This window comes from Balaenoptera musculus, chromosome 15, assembly GCF_009873245.2.
Source record: "Balaenoptera musculus isolate JJ_BM4_2016_0621 chromosome 15, mBalMus1.pri.v3, whole genome shotgun sequence".
Lineage (NCBI taxonomy): Eukaryota > Metazoa > Chordata > Mammalia > Artiodactyla > Balaenopteridae > Balaenoptera > Balaenoptera musculus.
Genome location: NC_045799.1, coordinates 83,594,979 through 83,608,857, shown reverse-complemented (window position 1 = coordinate 83,608,857; position 13,879 = coordinate 83,594,979). Strand labels below are relative to the sequence as shown.

Below are 13,879 nucleotides of genomic sequence, written 5' to 3'. Positions count from 1 at the left end.
CTAGGATCCCACAAGCCTCTCGGCATGCCAAAAAAAAAAAAAAAGAAATGTGCTATAAGATTCTTTTTGCACTTTACCATAGATAATTTTTAAATTCTTCTTAAACTTTCCAAGGAGAAGAAATAGAATTAATGGATCTCCTAAACCATATGAACTCAGAGCTGGAAATGGCCTTTAAACACCAGCCAGTGCTGGAAGCTTTGAAACACACCTCATCCAAGTGATAATCTGTACATTCAATGTAACCATTTGAAGTTAGAGGCCTAAATAAGATTTCACAGGATGGTTGCTTCTACTTGGCTCTCCTTTGCTTCCAAAATGTTACCTCTTTTTTCCAATTTTATGGAAACTTGGATGAATTGGATCCATTTAAAAAAAAGCATCTCTGGACTTGCCTGGTGGCACAGTAGTTAAGAATCCGCCTGCCAATGTGGGGGACACGGGTTTGAGTCCTGGTCCAGGAAGATCCCACATGCCGCGGAGCAACTAAGCCCATGTGCTGCAACTACTGAAGCCCGCGTGCCTAGAGCCCGTGCTCCACAACAAAGGGAAGCCACCGCAATGAGAAGCCCGCACACCGCAACAAAGAGTAGCCCCCATTCGCCGCAACTAGAGAAAAAGCCCGCGTGCAGCAACAAAGACCCAATGCAGCCGAAAATAAATTTATTTTAAAAAAACAGCATCTGTTCACTTTTATTTGCACTTCAAACTCCGCAAACTATCCCTTGAGCTGTATATATGCACAGCTGAAATTTGATTAGAGAATATTGTTTGCAAAGGGCCTGACTGCTTAGGAAAGGTCATCTTCGTAGGATAAAGTTTCCTTTATCCTGAAACAAATGATCTTCCTTTATAGAGGCGTACCAAGATGTTTTAACTGAAGTGTTGCGGGTTGAGTTGGGAGGGTGTGAGGCTGCCCCGCCGGATCAGACACACACCTCATCTTTCTAGCGTGTGCCATTGGGTGTGAGGCATCTTTGAGGGCTGGTTACTTCTGGTAAACAGCGGTTTGTTTAAGGAGTAGGAGCAGGCATGACTGCAGTTCTGCTCTGCCTGTATTTTGAGAAGATTCTTTACAGTTCATTTTTTAAATTGTTTAGGTACATGACACAAGGAATTTTTATAGGGGAGCTGTGCCTCACCACAGTATTAGAGTGGAATTCTCCAGTTAACTTTAATGCTTTTAGTTTTTTGTTTTTTGTTTTTTTAATTAATTAATTAGTTTATTTTTGGCTGCATTGGGTCTTCATTGCTGCGCATGGGCTTTCTCTAGTTGTGGTGAGCGGGGGCTACTCTTCGTTGCGGTGCACGGACTTCTCATTGCGGTGGCTTCTCTTGCGGAGTACGGGCTTTAGGCACGCGGGCTCAGTAGTTGTGGCTCATGGGCTCTAGAGCACAGGCTCAGTAGTTGTGGCTCATGGGCTTAGTTGCTCTGCAGCATGTGGGATCTTCCCGGACCAGGGCTCGAACCCGTGTCCCCTGCATTGGCAGGCGGATTCTTAACCACTGCGCCACCAGGGAAATCCCAATGCTTTTAGTTTTTTTAAGGAAGTGGGCTTAACCTGTTTTCCCTTCCCCATCTACCTACTAAGTGTTCTGTTTCTATCAGAAACAAGTAGTTTGCTTCAAGATTGGAAACAGGCTCAGTTTTCTAGCTCTTAAAGCTTGTCTTCTATTATTTTTAAGATTACAAGCACTCTGCCACTGCTACTTATCTAAGACGACTTGGAGAAAGCAGCAAGTCTCTGTGCTCCTTTGACTTAAGTTGCTGTATTAGTCATTCTCCAGAGAAACAGACAATAGAATAGGAACTTCCCTGGTGGAGCAGTGGCTAAGACTCTGAGCTCCCGATGCAGGAGGTCCAGGTTCGATCCCTGGTTAGGAAACTAGATCCCACATGCATGCCACAACTAAGGAGCCCGAGAGCTGCAACTAAAGAGCCTGCCTGCCACAACTAAGACCCAGTGCAACCAAATAAATAAATAAATAAATATTTAAAAAACAAACAACAGGATATACAGATATAGATATGAGATTTTTTTTAAACATCTTTATTGGAGTATAATTGCTTTACAATGGTGTGTTAGTTTCTGCTTTATAACAAAGTGAATCAGTTATACATACACATATGTTCCCATATCTCTTCCCTCTTGCGTCTCCCTCCCTCCCACCCTCCCTATCCCACCCCTCTAGGTGGTCACAAAGCACCAAGCTGATCTCCCTGTGCTATGCGGCTGCTTCCCACTAGCTATCTGTTTTACATTTGGTAGCATATATATGTCCATGCCACTCTCTCACCCTGTCACATCTTACCCTTCCCCCTCCCCAAGATATGAGGAGATTTATGATAGGAATTGGCTTACGTGATTGTGGAGGCTGAGAAGTCTCACCATCTGCCATCTGCAAACAAGAGACTCAGGAAAGCTGGTGGTGTCATTCAGTCCAAGTCCTAAGGCCTGAGAACCAGGGACACCAATGTCCAAGGGCAGAAGAAGGTGGATGTTTCAGCTCAAGCAAAGAGCAGAATTGCCCTTTCTCCTTTTTGTTCTATTCAGGCCCTCAACGTTTTAGATGCCCACCTGCAATGATGAGGGTGATCTTTACTCAATCCACCGATTCAAGTTCTAATAATCTCTTTCAGAGATACTCTCACACACCCAGAATTAATGTTTTACCAGCTATCAGGGCATCACTTAGCACGTCAAGGTGAGGTAAAATTAACCATCACAGTTGCGTTGCTGCCTCTTTTCAACCAAATTCTCAGATGCATCGAAAAGTCTAGTTCTGGGACTTCCCTGGTGGTCCAGTTGTTAAGACTCCACGATCCCAATGCAGGGGACCTGGGTTTGATCCCTTGTCAGGGAACTAGATCCTGCATGCCGCAACTAAAAAAAAAAAAAAAGAGTCCTGCATACCACAACGAAGATCCTGCAAGCCGCAACTAAGACCCAGCACAGCCAAATAAATAAATAAATATTATATTAAAAAAAAAAAGGTCCAGTTCTTTGTAGGACATGTAAGGGGATATCATAGCTAGGATATAGTGCTGTTCCTTGTCACTCCCCCCCACCTCCCTCCCATGACTTGATAAGTACTCACTCCTGTTTAGAAACACCTACGACTATGTGACAGTGATCTGAGAAAAGAGGGGAGTTGGCTTATTTTCCATGCAAGTACTTTGTTCTCTATGGGGCAAACATACACTTGTCTGAATTCACTTAGAAACTGAGATTGCAGCGGTAAGGGAAACAAAGTCATTTTCCAGCCTTGTGTTGCCTTTGGGAGAGGAGATTGAACCACATTCTGGTCCCTGCATCCAGATGAGTGGTAGGCAGGGTTCATGGTTAAGTTAATGTTCAAATTTCCTATTCCACTGTGTCAAGTCAAAGTTTGGCAGATACGTGAATTTTAAAACATTTAAACATTTAGAGTTTCTGTTAAAATCAGCTTCTCCTTTTTTCCCTCGATTAGGGATTCCCAACAAGAATATCTTACCAGACACCTCCCTTTGGTTCTGCGTATATATTGATTTGGGTTGGATGTGTTATATTCTCTGATCTGCCTCTTTATTGCCTGTATTTTCACACTGTCTCTACAAAGGGTCTTGGAAGGTTGGAATCAGCTGTTTCGTTTTTTAACATTTGTATCATTTAATATGGTGAGTATGACACCAAAAATGACTTAACTCTTCTGGCTCTGGATTTAGTTTGTTGGGAGGAGGAAGTGGGATCCAGAACAAGGGATGAAAATGCCTGGTTCGTTCTGGATGAGAATCGTTCAGGCCAAGGCACCTGCCAGGTGAGGAGGAGACTGGGGGTTAACTCCCAGAGAGCCCCCTTCTCTCAGTGGGAAAACCCGACTTTTTCATAGTTTAAACACTTTGATACGGCTCTTGGTGTGACTGAAGAAACCTGATTTTTCTTTAAAAAAAATCTGCCCATCAGTATAGGATGTGTTTTGAAGGTAATGCTTATTTTTGACGCTAAGGGTACATATGCATGTTGCATTTTAAGTTGGCAGATGAGGTCAAATGTAGGATGGGAAGGTCAAGTAGCTACTTTACTAAGTGGCCTTTATCACTCTGGGCAAATTTCAACAGAACTTTCTCACCTCCCTCTGAACAACTGAAGCCAGCCCCGGTGGATGGGACGCTACTGCCCAGACTGTGTGTTTTTAGTAATCTTAGTAATTCAGGGTAATTTGAATGTAGCTTGGCTAATTTGAGGGGAATGAATGGGGAGGGGTGTGAAGCAAGCCCAGCAGTGGGCATGTGAGGTCTGCTTTTGCCACAAGAGGGAGCCACGTGTTCACTTAGGGTGTGTCTTGTTTCAGGGAAAGTCTTGGGGTTTTTTTCCCAGTTATTCTGTTTATCCAAATTCTTAAGCAAAAATGAACGTAAAAATGCTGGCACTGGTTTAGTTCATTGTGGTTTGTTAAGCTCAGCAAGAGTGATAAGATTGTAACTCTTTAAATCAATACCCTTAGCTGGTGCTTTGAAACAAGAAGGTCCATGTGCTAGAAAAATGAATTTGGTGGTTTTGTGTTTATTCGGGAAAGCGACTTTCAGTATGAAACCACATTTTCACACCGTATCAACAAGAGCAGTGGTGGGGCTTCCCTGGTGGCGCAGTGGTTAAAAGCCCGCCTGCCAATGCAGGGGACACGGGTTCCAGCCCTGGTCCGGGAAGATCCCACATGCCGCGGAGCAGCTAAGCCCGCGAGCCACAACTACTGAGCCTGCGCCCTAGAGCCCGCGAGCCACAACTACTGAGCCCACATGTCACAGCTACTGAAGCTCGCATGCCTAGAGCCCGTGCTCAGCAACAAGAGAAGCCACCGCAACGAGAAACCCGCGCACCGCAACGAAGAGTAGCTCCCGCTCACGACAACTAGAGAAAGCCCGCACGCAGCAACGAAGACCCAACACAGCCAAAAATAAATAATAAATTAATTAATTTTAAAAAAACAAAACAAAAAACAAGAGCAGTGGTTTCGTCAGAGTATTCACTTCTGCCCAGAGCGGCTGAACCCTGGCAGGCCCCTTCAGAAGGGCCTGGGTCTGTGCTGATCTAGCTTGGGCCACAGTGAGCTTGTCCTGAGCCCGGTCCATGTGTGAGAGCCTCTTGGCGACCCTTAAAGAGAAATCTGCCACACCAACGAGTCGTTTTTTTCACTACAGAAATCACAGCTTTAGATTTCTTTGGTGGCTCGTAGTGAAATATTCTTAAAACGTCAGAATCCGTTAAAATATTGGGAACGGCTATTATTCTGTAATGTCAATGAATGATTGCTCTTTCTGGTGCATTTTGGTAAAAGATCTACTGGAATTTTTTAAAATGATGAATTGGGATAATAGAGTATATATAAATAGCTTACAAGCGATTTAATTTCTTGGAAATGTTCTCAGTACCACTTAGGACTTATTAAAATAAAAGCAGTTTGAATAAACTCCAGGCTTCCTCTTTGTGGGATGTTTCCGTTTGGGTCTCTTGGGGAAAAATTGCTCGGATATGGCTCCCTCTCTCCTTGATTCACACACACAAGATGCAAAGCTCCTCAGAGAGATTTTGCAAGATCCCAAAATCTGGCCTGAGTTTCTCATGAAACTCTTGTCTTTGTGTTATAAAACTCCTATCTTTATGAACATGGTTTATCCCCATATTTACTGTTCTCTTAAGTTGTGTTAGAATGAGGATGTTTTATTAAAAGAGAAACTAACGATAATGTTCAAACTCCTAAGAATATTTCAACCACCATCAGGCAGCAGACCATTTGGATAGCTAATAACATGCATTCATTGTCCTCCCACCCCTGCAGCGGGAAGAGGCAGCAGCTCTCCCAGTCAGAACGATCTCTTACATTTGAGTACCCACGGAGGCCAGACGGCATAGCTGGTAACCGGCAGAGACGTGATTTCAACAGTTGAAGAACACAGTTCGTTGTTCATGCTGTTCTGTTTTGCTTTTTCCTTTGTCACTTCCTTCCAAGATAGTCATTCAACATTCCGCAAATGCTGATTGGGCACCTACTGTACACCAGGCGTCCTAGTAGGTGCTGGAGACAACGAGGGAATGAAACCAAGCCCTTCAGATTGGAGAGCCCAGTTCTTGGTTCCTCGTTATGTAATGAAGTGAAAGGCTGGAGGTACGAGGGGCGTGAATGGGGAAATGGGAACTCTCAGCTCTTACGAAAGTACTGATATTTGATATTTGACTTTCTGCTTGGGAAAATGACAGGTGTTACATCAGAGAATCCAGGTTTTGTCTGGAGAGGACGGCGCTGTTCACTTTTTGGTGTTGATGGGGGTCTTAAAGGATGAACGTCAGACCTTCCGCATCATACTTGAATCTTCACTGACCTCAGGCTGCACCGGCCACACCAGCCTCAGACTTTTCCACCCGTGGTCAAAGACTAAAAAAAAAATGATCTTGAATGGATCTAAAGTTATGGACATTATACCTGTCCTATCCAAATAGAGTAGATGCTACTACATGTGACTACTTAAATTTTAATTAAAATAAATAAAATCTAAAATTCAGTTCTTACAATAGCTACCTTTCAAGGGCTCGACAGCTGTACGGGGCTAGTGGCCACTGCTTTAGGCAGTGCAGAAAAAGAACATTTCCACCATCACAGAAAGTTCTGTTGGATAGCCCGTCACAGACAGACATGTGACAATTTTCCTTCTTCAAGATCTTTAATATAATATGGTGTGTGCTTTTTTTTTACTTTTAACACCCATCAATATAAGGCAAACACCCCATTCTCTTGAAGTGAGGGGGGAAAAAGATCACGAGTTTGCACATGGTTTTCTGTAAGTGTTTACAAAAAGGGATTGTCTTAATCTCTGCCTTTTAATCTTATTCACAAGTGTATCAGTCAGGGTTCTCCAGAGAAACAGAACTAGTAGGATATACGTGGATACAGGAGAGGAGATTTATTATGGGAATCAGCTCATGTAATTATGGAGGCTGAGATATGCTATGATATGTGCCGTCTGTGAGCTAGAGAACTGGGAAAGTGAGTGGCTTAACGCTCCTGGACCAGAAACCAGAGCTTGGATGTCTGAGGGTAGGACATGATGGATGTCCCAGCTCAGGAAGGGGTTGAAAATATCCTTCCTCTGCCCTTTTTGTCCTATCCAGACCCTCAGTGGATTGGATGATGCCAGCCCAGTTTGAGCCCATCGTTTTCAGTCGACTGATACAGATGCTAATCCCTTCCAGAAACGCCCTCACAGATACAACCAGAAATAATGTCTCACCAGCTATCTGGGCATCCCTGGGCCCAGTAAAGCTGACACATAAAATTCACCTTCACAACGAGGGCAGTCGTCGTTCTCTCTGAAGGAAAGACATGAAAGTTGAACAAGGGCCACGTGCATGGAAGGCCTTCTGTGACAGAGACTGGCATCCTCTCTTTGTCTTTATTTCACATGATTTTGAAAATTTAAAACTCTAGGGGCTTCCCTGGTGGCGCAGTGGTTGAGCGTCTGCCTGCCAATGCAGGGGACACGGGTTCGAGCCCTGGTCCGGGAAGATCCCACATGCCGCGGAGCAACTAGGCCCGTGAGCCACAGTTACTGAGCCTGCGCGTCTGGAGCCTGTGCTCTGCAACAAGAGAGGCCGCGATAATGAGAGGCCCACGCACCGCGATGAAGAGTGGCCCCCACTTGCCGCAACTAGAGAAAGCCCTCGCACAGAAAATGAAGACCCAACACAGCCATAAATAAATTAATAAAAAAAAAAAAAACAAAACTCTATTTTAATTTAATTTTTTAATTAAAAATTTTTTAATTGAAGTATAGTTGATTTACAATGTTGTGTTAGTTTCAGGTGTACAGCTAAGTAATTCAGTTATACATACATACATATATATTCTTTTTCATATTACTTTCCATTATGGTTTATTAGTTTATTACAGGATATTGACTATAGTTCCCTGTGATGTACAGTAAATCCTTTTTGTTTTTCAATTTTATATATAGTAGTTTGTATCTGTTAATCCCAAGCTCCTAATGTATCCCTCCCCACCCTTCCCCTTTGGTAACCATAAGTTTGTTTTCTATGTCTGTGGGTCTAGTTCTCTTTTGTGAATAAGTTCGTTTGTATCATTTTTTAATATTCCACATATTAGTGATAGCATAGGATATTTGTCTTTCTCTGTCTGACTTACTTCACTTAGTATGATAATCTCTAGGTCCATCCATGTTGCTACAAGTGGCATTATTTCATTCTTTTTTATGGCTGAGTAATATTCCATTGTATATATATACCACATCTTCTTTATCCATTCCTCTGTTGATGGACATTTAGGTTGCTTCCGTGTCTTGGCTATTGTGAATAGTGCTGCCATGAACGTTGGGGTGCATGTACCTTTTTTTTTTTTTTTTTTTTAATTTTTTATTTATTTATTTATTTTTGGCTGTGTTGGGTCTTCGTTTCTGTGTGAGGGCTTTCTCTAGTTGCGGCAAGCGGGGGCCACTCCTCATCGCGGTGCGCGGACCTCTCACTATCGCGGCCTCTCTTGTTGCGGAGAACAGGCTCCAGACGCGCAGGCTCAGTAGATGTGGCTCACGGGCCCAGTTGCTCCGTGGCATGTGGGATCTTCCCAGACCGGGGCTCGAACCCATGTCCCCTGCATTGGTAGGCAGATTCCCAACCACTGCGCCACCAGGGAAGCCCGCATGTATCTTTTTGAGTCAGAGAAAACTATATTTTAAAACGAAGATCCCTTGGCCTTTCTTTGCTGAATTCTAAGCATTTTATTGTCCAATAGCAATGAGTTTCAAAGTCTCTTTCAATCTTGCACCTTTGGAAACATGTCGTCTTGTACTAGGCTGTCACCCAGCCTGGGATTCTAGGAGAAGAGTGTGTGCTACAGTTCAGCACACTGTGAAGGAAATACAGACTCAGGTTTAAAGCTCGACCTTGGCACTGGTGCTGGGACTGTTCAATGGACTTGAGATGATTCATGAGAACATCCTGTACCACGCCCAGTAGAGCCACGTGGGGACTCAAAACGTGAGAGAGGACAGCGTGAGGGATTGGGGCGGGTCTTGGAGGCCGTTGCCCCCTAGACCTTCGGGCTCACGGAGGAACCCTTGGGTTCCTTCCAGCTCGAGGCTGGACTTGGCCTCCCCCTCATCACCTCTAAAAATAGGATTTGGAAGTTATCCCCGCTGTGACATAATGCATCTCACAGTCATGGGCAGGAAGTGAATGCTTTCCTGCCAGGCCTGCAATGTCCCCGGGAGATGGGCTGGGAAGGACAGTCCTTCTCCTATTTCACAATAGAACATCAGAGCACTTATTCTAAGCCTACTTTCTTCAGTCTGAAAGCACGGCATCTCTTCGAAACTATGCAGCAAAATAGTCAGACTGGCTAGATCTGGGTGATCCTGGATGTTTATATGTCGTGAACAAAATATGGTCAAGTATGAGTAATACTACCCTCCATCTGCTTGAACTCTGTCCTGGGCTCCGTGAGGCTCATAAAAAGGGTGAGGGCATCTCATTAGGGAAACACACTCATAGCCTTCAAACGATTAGAAGAGACAACAGAATTTGGTTCACTGGCCCAATGGGTGATTAAGAATTTCGTACAGCAGACTGAAGCCGACAGGCCAGGGCTCCAAGCGTTTGGCAACAGTAATTTTGGTTTTCCAGGATTTGCAATAAGAAGCGAATGTCTTCATTTCATTGCAACTGTGTCAGAGTCTAAGGATAAACAAGACAGGAGTCGACCTGGCACATCCATGGGTTGGGGAGAAAAGTGACACTCAAGCCAGACTGCCTGTGAGTGCTGAGAAATCTCCCGGGGGTGGGGGAGGGGGATGGAGGCATGCCGGAAAGTGCTGGAAGCGGCTCTCAAACTCTTGCTTACTATACTGCCAGCTCCTTGGATGGATGCTTTTATCACAGGAGCCCCCTCTCAGTCCCAGCTAACTGGTTCACGAAGAGTTGCCGAGCCCCTGCGGTGAGCCGGCCAGGCCTGCCCTAGGAGCTGCAGTTTGCAACATGCACGTTTGAGATGCAGTACCTGGGCTGGAGGAGCAGGATTTCACCTCCCTGCCCTGGGCAGAGACCGGAGCACCCCTAAACCCCTTGTCCTTCCAACTCATAAGATCCAAAGCCCTCCAGTCTCAGATGAATCCAGCCATTAAATGCGTCTGCTCTATAAAAGCAGGCAGGCTGAAAGTCTGGTCCCGCCTGTACCCATCGCCTCGCCCAGTGGCTCCTGTGCCCTCACCACATCATCCAAGTCCAAGTCCTCCCCTTTGTGGCTGACGGCCAGCTCCCACCGCAGCCCTTAGCACCCGAGGCCGCCTTGCCATCCTCGGTTCTTTGCCCAAGAAAGACCCTTACCACCACCACCCAATTGTTTAAAACAAACTGAGAATAAGAAATGAGAGTCAGATTTTTGCTTTGCTGCTTGAAGTAATTCATTATGAGTTCTAATGGAAGCAAGACCCCATTTAAGATGACAAATGGGGGAAAGCCACGTTAATTGGATTTGCTCTTAAGTGGGTGTATTGCTACCAAGCTGGACAGAAAATTACTGGGAGCACTTAGAGTGAGAATGAAAGTGTCTCAGGTGGTGGGGATGAGGCCCAGTCAGCTCTCCTGCTCCCTCCCGCTCCCTGGGTGGCTGCAGCCCGACGTTTTCCCCGTGGTTCCGGGTCCCTGAACCCCATCTGGCCCCTAGGGTCCCCCAGACTTCCGGCCGGTCGCTGCCTGACCCCCTTTTTCCCACTTCCTTCCAGGTTTCTTGGGATCCAGCCTGCCGTCCTTCCCTTCTGAGCTGCCAGCACTGACTCTGATTTCTTGAGATTCCCATCTTCGGATCAGACACACTTTCCCCGCTTCCTGGTCATCCCCCCAAACATGAGTGCTTGTCATCTTGAAGATGTCACTGTAATTACTGTGAAGAGAAAGGAGAACGCAAGGTAGCAAGAAAGAGAAAATGGGGGTGGGGGTGGGGGATGGGGAGTTATTATTATTTAATGGGGGCGGGGTTTCAGTTTGGGAAGATGAACAAGTCCTGGAGATGTTGGTGGTGATGGTTGCACAACAGTGTGAACGTGCTTAATGCCCCTGAACTATGTGCTTAAACATGGTAAATTTCGTGTTATGTATTTTACCACAATAAAAACTTTAAAAAATTTTTTTGAAAGGAGAAATAACAAAGTTTCTGGGATCTTGAGAGATAGAGCTCGACGAAGTGGCTGGTGGCCCCCGGCTTCCTTTCTTACTTGGTTATGAGAAGACCTTTGAGCCCTCTCTGTCTCTGTCTCTGTCTCTGCCTCTGTCTCTGCCTCTTTCTCTTATTCTCTTATTTGTGTTTTTTTGTTTGTTTTCTAATTTATTTATTTAATTTATTTATTTTTGGCTGCATTGGGTCTTCGTTGCTAGGCGCGGGCTTTCTCTAGTTGTGGTGAGCGGGGGCTACTCTCCGTTGCGGTGCACGGGCTTCTCATTGCGGTGGCTTCTCTTGCTGCGGAGCACGGGCTCTAGGAGGGCGGGCTTCAGTAGTTGTGGCATGCGGGCTTCAGTAGTTGTGGCTCGCGGGCTCTAGAGCACAGCCTCAGTAGTTGTGGTGCACGGGCTTAGTTGCTCCGCGGCATGTGGGATCTTCCCGGACCAGGGCTCGAACCTGTGTCCCCTGCATTGGCAGGCGGATTCTTAACCACTGTGCCACCAAGGACGCCCTTATTCTCTTATTTGGATTGCCTCCAAACCCTGACCACCCTCTGATTCCCCAGCCACAGACCTTAACCCTCTGTCATGGACTGAATTGTGTGCCCGCCAAATTCATATGTTGAAGCTCTGACCCCCATGTGATATTTGGAGGTGGGTCCTTTGGGAGACAATTAGGTTTAGATGAGGTCCTGAGGGTACAGCCCCCATGATAGGATTAATGTCTTTATAAAAAGAGGAAGAAACTGGAATTTTCTCTCTCTCTCTCTCAATCTCTGTCTCTCTCTTTCTCTGACATGGGAGGACGCAGCAAGAGGATGGCCGTCTGTAAGCCAGGAAGAGGGCCCTCACCGAGAACCGAATCTCCCGACACCTTGATCTTAGACTTCCAACCTCCAGAACCATGAGAAATAAATGTCTGTTGTTTAAACCTCCCAGTCTATGGTCTTGTGTTGTAGCAGCCTGAGATGAGGTGGACACCCTTGGACCCAATGGGCATATCACCTGTAGGGTTGTCTGCAGACCTGGGGCCCCCATTTCTGAGCCCTCTGCTTCTCGAGGAAAGGGTGCCTTGAAGGATTGTTTTGTGCTTCCTAGAGGGTGTGCCACAAAAGGGCCAAGACTGTCACCTCCCACCCTGTTGCTTCAGAGGCCCACGGGGAGGATCCCTATTTTCCCCACCCCCAAGCCCCTGGCAACCACTTCTACTTTCTATTTCTATGAGTTTGACTTTTTTTTTTTAGATTTCACACATAAGTGATATCATGCCATATTTGTCTTTCTCTGGCTTATTTCACTTAACATAGTGCCCTCAAGGTCCATCTGTGTTGTCACAAATGACAGGATTTCCTTCTTTCTCATGGCTGAATAATATTCCATTGTATATACACCACATCTTCTTTATCCATTCATCTGTTGATGGACACTTAGGTTGTTTCCATATCTTGGCTATTGTGAATAATGCTGCGATGAACATGGTAGTGAAGATATCTTTTTTAAAATATCCTGTTTAAACGTCCTTTGGATATATACCCAGAAATGGGATTGCTGGATTGTATGTTAGTTCTATTTTTAATTCTTTTGAGGACTCTCCAAACAGTTTTTCACAGTGGCTGCACCAATTTACATTTCTACCCACAGTGTCCAAAAGTTCCCTTTTCTCCACATCCTCGCCAATGCTTGTTATCTCTTGCCTTTTTGATAATCGCTATCCTAACAGATGTGAGGTGATATCTGATTGTGGTTTTGATTTGCATTTCCCTGATGATGAGTGATGCTGAGCCCCTTTTATGTACTTGTGGGTCATTTGTATATCTTCCTTGGAAAAATGTATATGCAGTTTTTGTGCCCAGTTTTATTTTTTCATTTTTAAAATATTTATTTATTTATTTTTGGCTGCGTAGGGTCTTAGTTGCATGCGATCTTCGTTGCAGCACACAGCCTCTCTAGTTGTGGCTCGAGTGCTCAGAAGTTGTGGCGCGTGGTCTTAGTTGATCTGAGGCACGTGGGATCTTAGTTCTCCGTCTAGGGATCAAACCCACATTCCCTGCGTTGGAAGGTGGATTCTTAACCACTGGACCACCAGGGAAGCCCCTTGTGCCCAGTTTTAAATCAGATTTTTTTTTTTTTACTCTATTGAATTGTGTGAGTTCTTTACATCTTTTGGATATTAACCCCTTATCAGATGGCTGATTGCAAATATTTTCTCCCATTTTGGAGGTTGCCTTTTCATTTCGTGGATGCTTTACCTTGCTGTGCAGAAGCTTTTGAGTTAGATGTGGCCCATTTGTTTATTTTTGCTTTTGTTGCTGTTGTCTTTAGGGACCTGCACCAGCCTTTGATCTTTGCACCAGATCAAACTAAGCCAAGAGCTGGTCAATCCTCTAGCCTCACTTCTGAAGAATCTGTTGGCTCTGGTTCTTCCACGGGTCCTCGTCCAGGTTTTGTTATTTGTTTAGAGGTTACTTTTAGCCAGTTGGACCAGTTTTTAAGGTAAATCGTTTGGGTACTTACGCAGCATTATTCTTTTTTTAACTGATCATGACTATTTTCAACCTGGTATAAGTTCTAAGGCAGAAATTTTTCCTTTTTAAGGCGCCGTTTCTCAGGCAATTAGAAAGAGTAATCCAAAAGATTAGCAAAAATAGCTGCTTGTTAAATAGCTTGAATCTAGGAAAGAC

The 13,879-nt window shown here is 44.9% G+C and overlaps 1 long non-coding RNA gene across 1 annotated transcript; it reads left to right on the top strand.

Moving 5' to 3' along the window:
• Nucleotides 1–9,714: 9,714 nt before the first annotated feature.
• Nucleotides 9,715–12,101, top strand: LOC118881446. Its single transcript, XR_005016530.1, has 3 exons — nt 9,715–9,797; nt 10,766–10,948; nt 12,003–12,101. It is a non-coding gene; the product is annotated as an uncharacterized LOC118881446 (long non-coding RNA).
• The last annotated feature ends 1,778 nt before the right edge of the window (nt 12,102–13,879 follow it).